Source organism: Salvia hispanica, chromosome 6 (assembly GCF_023119035.1).
Source record: "Salvia hispanica cultivar TCC Black 2014 chromosome 6, UniMelb_Shisp_WGS_1.0, whole genome shotgun sequence".
Lineage (NCBI taxonomy): Eukaryota > Viridiplantae > Streptophyta > Magnoliopsida > Lamiales > Lamiaceae > Salvia > Salvia hispanica.
This window is the reverse complement of record NC_062970.1, coordinates 36,937,152-36,943,538: the sequence shown is the minus strand read 5'-3', so window position 1 is coordinate 36,943,538 and position 6,387 is coordinate 36,937,152.

The window sequence follows — 6,387 nt, the reverse complement described above, 5'->3', positions numbered from 1 at the left end:
AATTAAAAATACAAGGAAAAACACAAAATCAACAAGTAAACTACCTAAACATGCATTGAAAACAACAAATGAAAAGCTGAAAATTAAAGCACTTAACCATGATGAAAGAAGCTTAAAAAAACAACAACAATGGAGGATGAAATACAAGACAAGAAATTAAACAACAAACATTAAACTTAAAACATGCAAAACTAATTAATCTAGGTGATTTAAACTCTAAACAAGAACACAAGAACTACGAGTAAATGCTTTAACACTAGAGAAATTAATACACCAAAGCTCTTAAGATCAACCTCCAACAACCATTAACTAGAGAGTTAAGATGTTGGAAATAAGTTTCAACACAAGTGCTACAAAGAAACTAAAGCATTAAAGAAACTAAAATCTACTACAAATTTCAACCCATGGTGAACAATGATCTTCGCAGCCTTGAGTTCAAACCCTCTTCTTAAGGAAGAGAGTAAAAGCTTTCTAGAGAGAGTGTCAACTAAACTAAAACTAAAGCTAAAGTGATAAAGTTCCTAGTTGTTGGTGACTAAGTCTTTTTAATACATATCCAATAAAAGATATTCTCTTTCTTTTTTACTCTCCAAGGGCAGATATGGGCGTGTGTAGCAAGTGAGAGTTGTCCTTGATAAGTGTGTGGAAGTGACTTTAGTCATTTTCCCGTCAGGTTCAAACTGGCCAGTCCAACAGCTTGGGCAGTTTGGGTCTTTTTTGCCTTCTTTCTCCACTTTCTTCTATTCCTTGTCAGTTTGCCCTCTTTTTTGCATGTTTTCCTCTTGATGTCTTCATTAAGCAGCTGCCAAACTTAATGATGCATTCCCTGCCAAAAGAACATCTTTTTCATGCAAATATTCAACTAATAAGTGCGAAAAGTGATCAAATCCGAGTGACGAAAACTAGCCTATCAATGCTACTATCACCAGACCTGATATCACTTTTGCTGTGAATAAGGTAAGTCAGTATATGAGTGCTCCTCTTGATACACATTGGAGAGCAGTTAAACGAATCTTGAGGTATCTTTCTGGGACAATAGATCATGGCCTTCACATTACAAGATCAAACTACAGAATCACTTCTTTTTCTGATTCGGATTGGGCTGCTGATTTGGATGATAGACGTTCTACTAGTGGATATTGCACATTTCTGGGTGATAACTTGGTTTCATGGTGTGCCAAAAAGCAGTCAGTCGTTGCTCGTTCAAGTACTGAAGCAGAATACAGAAGCTTAGCTCATGTTGCCTCTGATGTCACTTGGTTTCATTCCTTGCTAAAGGATCTTGGAATTAAAAGAGAAGGTAGTACAGTTATTTGGGTTGACAATCTAAGCGCCATATCTTTAGCTTCTAATCCTGTACTACATGCTCGAACAAAGCACATTGAGATTGATGCTCATTTTGTTCGAGATAAAGTCTTAGCGAAAGAATTGGAGCTGAGACATGTTCCTACTATTGATCAAGTAGCTGACATTTTCACTAAACCTCTAAACCGGCAATCCTTTGTGAAGCTGCGTGCTAAACTCCGTTATAGCTCGATCTTCCCTCGGATTGAGGGGTGTATTAGAGAACATGTTCAAGATGTTGTAAATGCTACCCTTCAAATCAAAGCAGTGCATGATGTTAATGAGTCGTGTGAAGAAGATTATAAGTTGCCTGCACAAGAAGATGAGAAGTGAAAGAAATAATTATGGTGTCTTTTGCAATTCCTTTTGTTGTTAATTTGATATAATTACTTGTGTCTTTTGTGATCCTAGATCGATCAGCAGATGTGTATTTAAGCTATATCAGCTTCTTGACAAAATTGAATCAATACACTGTATTCAGCAGTTTACATATTCATATTTCTCTTCCAATGGTTCCCAAGCTTTTCTTTTAAAAAGCACATCGATTCATACATATAATCCAACAATAATATTCTTCAAGGTGTCCGGACCCTATAAGAGCATCCACAATAGGAGGACACTTTCTTCTGGACACTTCTCTATTTTTGTCCATAGCCAGTTCTGATTTGTCCACGGCCACAAAAAAAAGTTTCTGCAGCAATAGTGGACACTTTTGTTAGCCACATTTCACTTTATTTTTATTCTTTGTATATTTTAATTCATTAGAATTTATATTTTAATTCAATTAGAATTAAAATTATCGGACTAAAAATAATTAGAAAACGAGATAATAATAAAATTAAAAAAAGCGATGAGACCAAATATTCGTTGTATTAATGGATACCGGAAAATTGTACAACGAACATTTTATAAAAAAAAACATATAAAAACAAATAAAAACACCGCCACCATCTACTCGGTGGCGGAGTCGGAATCCTCTGCCTCTTCTTCGTCGCCCACTGCCGCCGCCGCCCCGCTTCCCCCGCGCACGGCGCCGCTGAACCAGACCACCCCAGGTCCTCTCTGATCCTACACATGAGCTCATAGTATATCGCCTTGGTGACCGGGTCGGTCACGGACTCGTAGAAACGACAATTTTCTTGCAGTTGTTTCATCAACTGCACATTCAGGTTCTTGTTCAAGACCACATGGGGACCAGTGCCCACGGACTGAGCTCCAGAAGGCGGCTGCGCGCTACGCGATCCAGACGCGGCCGCCGAGTAGCGGGAGGAACTTGCAGGCATTCTGGCGCTGCGGATACTGGCCTTTTGCCCCGGAGGGCGTGAGCGCCTAGTGTGTGTATCAGAGGGCTCCTCCGTTTGGACGTCGTTGAGGTCGATTGATTGTGAGCCGCTGCTGCTGCTAAGTTCCCGTCTCTGTTGCGTCTAGTGCGCTTCGCCCCTTGAGCTTCGGTCTCCTCCGCACAGATGGACTTGAATTTCGGGCAGTTCTCGAGAACGAGAAACTCCTCCCACTGGGTGAACTTAGGCTTCCATAGCGCGTTGTATTGGGACACAGACAGAGCCTTCATGTCGGCTTCGTTGCGGCCACTCTAAGCGTTGATAAGGTTGTTGCCATAGATGCCCGCGAACTTCCTGGTGGGTGTCAGAATCCTCCCAAACTTTTTTCGGATCTATTCCGCGTCACGCGGTTTGGCGCCTCTCGGCTTGAACTCATTGTAGGTCAACAAAACGCGCTTCAAAAAGCCCATCTCGGTCTGATCGGTGCCAACTACGGGGTCTGATGTGACGGCATCCCATGCCCTCGCCACAACAATCGACTCCTCTTTGGTGTAGTGCACGGACCGACTCACTACTGCCGACTGGCTACTGCCGCTGCCGCTGCCATCCTCGTCGCCGCCTCTCCCACCACCGCCGTCGCCGCTGCCTCTCCCACCCCCGCCGTCGCCGCCTCCGCCTCCTCTCCCACCGCCGTCGCCGGAACATCTCGTCGGCGGGGTGTCCGGTAGACCCGGACTCATCAGCCGCATCATCTGCTCCAATGTGAATCTATCGAAATCAGACAAAGGAGACTGGGTGCGCTGGAAAGAGTGAGAAGGGGTATCCGGATGCGGATGGTTGGTCGAGTCCATAGTGGGTCGATAATCCCCGAATGCCGATCGACCCAAATTCCTCTAATGCGAGGACTGACCCCGATATCGGGTTTGTTGCCACGACGGGGATGTCGGTGACCACGACTGGAATGGAGGGGGACGGGGACTCGATCCCCGGGGAGTGGGACTCGATACCCACAGCTGAGATGGCTGGGAAGAAGGATAGTATTCGTATCCCGATTCTTCAGTGCCGGGTGAATCTTCGTCTCTCCCGTGCATTTTGTATAAATTCTGTAGAGTGAAATTGGATGTGGAGTGAAAATGGGTGTGGAGTGAAAAACCCTAAAATGAAAATTGATGGGATATTTATAAAAATAAGCAAAAAAAAACAATTAAAAATTAGAAATTAAAAAAAATGGAAATCGGCGACCGCCGCGGCGGTTTCGCCGTGCAATAGATAGCCGCGGCGGCCGCCGCGTTTCTCTCTCCTGCGGCTCGTCCTCGGCGCATTCGGGGCGAAAGCCCTTCCGCCCCACAAAAGTTGTCCGCCTCCGGGGCGGCCTCTTCCGCCACAATACACAGCCGCGGCTTAGCCGCGATCGGGGCACCCGCCGCGACGCCCCTACTATGGATGCTCTAAGATTTTTTCACTGGATCTATGATAGGGACATGATATTCAATTTTATTCTATAAGAGAGCTGATATTCTCTTCGTATATTTATTTAGTTTATTTTATGTTTTAGTATTATTTAGTTGTTATGTTTTTATTTACTTTCCACTCTTCAATTTTCTGGTATTAACCCCGTGAGATGGATTTTTGATATTCAAGCATATTTTGACTATCATTTGTTCTCTGATTCCGATCGTCTGTTCTTTGTGAGGTTATTTTTTGACCATCCAGCATTCGTATGACTCCATAAGTATTGATGCTCGAGTCCTGATTGTTCATGGCAAGAATTCCCGGATGCTGTTTATCATAACTTTGTAGTTGACTCATCATCTTTTTTTGCAATAGTCTCGATGATAGAATCATATGTGACCTTCTTTTCAGCCATAGCCTCTTTTTTTGCTAAATATGTAACTGTCTCCATTATTTTGTTGAAAAGTTTATTAGTCCCAACGAAGTAAATGACCTCATTAAAGTTAATGATAAAACAACATCCAAAAATTCTTGCCACGAGCAATGAGCGTAGATACACGTGGAGCCATACAGATGCTGGACGGTCAAAAAATAACCTCACAAGAAAATAAACGAATCAGCATCAGATGATAATCAAAATATTCCTGAATATCCAAAATCCATCTCAGGGATTAACACCAGAAAACCGAGGAGGAGAGTTTGACAGCAAGACGAACATGGTGGGTAGAAAGTAAATCAATTGGAGGATGAGAACCTAACGAAAACACCAATTTGATAGGAATTAACGAGAGGTTAATTTATATGGAAGAAATTATTATTTGAGAAAATATTGATGAAGAGGAAAATAGCGTGACTTTGTAGAGAGAAAGACCCTAGTAGAGGTGATAGGGGGCGTTTCATGCCGAAAAAGAATGAGATTAATATTTTAATTCTTTTTAAATAAAAATAAAAGACTCCACACATATTTATAATATGTGGGATATAAAAAGATCTCTATAAATTAAGAAAGCAAATAAACTCCTAAAAAGTAAATCAAAACATAATAACTAAATAATAAAATATGTGGGAAAAAGATCTTATAAATTAGGAAAGCAAATAAAATCCTAAAAAGTAAATCAAAATATAATAACTAAATATTAAAATATAAATAAACTTAATAATTATATGGAGAGATTATCAGCTGCCTTCTGGAATAAAATAGAATATCAAGTCCCTATCAATATATCACGAATTACCTAAATATATACAACTATTATTATTCATCGTATTTCTCACAAATGACAAACCCACGTCATTTATGTGCTCTTACATCCTTTTTATTCAATATTTTTCTCATATACACATGCCGATCTATATTAATATTACAACTAATTATTCACAAAATAGTAAAATTTTACACAACACTAATTACTTATTATGCCAATTTGTTTCGACTAAATGTTGAGTATTATTACTCCTATTTCTGACATTAATGTTTTTTGCTTACAAATTAGTACACAATGTATATATATACCGTACTACTACCAATATCTCAGTTACTCCTATTTCAGCCTCGACGTCAAAATATGATTCCGCCACTGCATATCCATATCGTTTATGATGTAAATATTGATCCGTTGTTGGTGATTTTTCATTCTACTTGAAATTTTCATGTGCAAGTGACACGTAAGATTCTTGGTGAGAGTGGCATTTGAATTAGGTGTGAAGCTTTTGCAAGGGAGACGATGATGAGAATTACCGAGATGGAGATGAGAGTGGTTCCTATCATTCAAATTACTCCAATGTCGACGACGATTGCAGCAAGACTGATTCTTTGAATCCCACCTGCCCTCAAGGTTACAAGTAAAAGAAATTATCATACATTTTGCAATGACTAAATTTACAATTCACTTTTGTATAAAAGTATATTTAGGTTGGTATTGTTTGGAACTGATTGATGCACCATCCGATCATTTGTAAACAAATTATTCTTATTACATTAACTGATATAGAAAGTTAAGCACGGATATTGACTTAAATGAAGTTACTTCATTTGCACCTAATTTGCATATGCATGAATGTCCATTTGCCACAAGTAATTGGTAAATAAGAGTATAACTCATGATGTACTTTTTCCCATTCTTTTTGTCAATTCTTGTTTAGTCTCTTTCTCTAGTTTCTTTTCATAAACAATAGAATTTATGCTGATTTCACTTAGGCTGTGTTTGGGAGTATAGAATTGGGGCTATGGAATTGGAATTGGGGACTCTAATTCCAATTCTATTGTTTGGGGTTAAAAAATTATATAGAATTGGAATTGAATTATAATTCC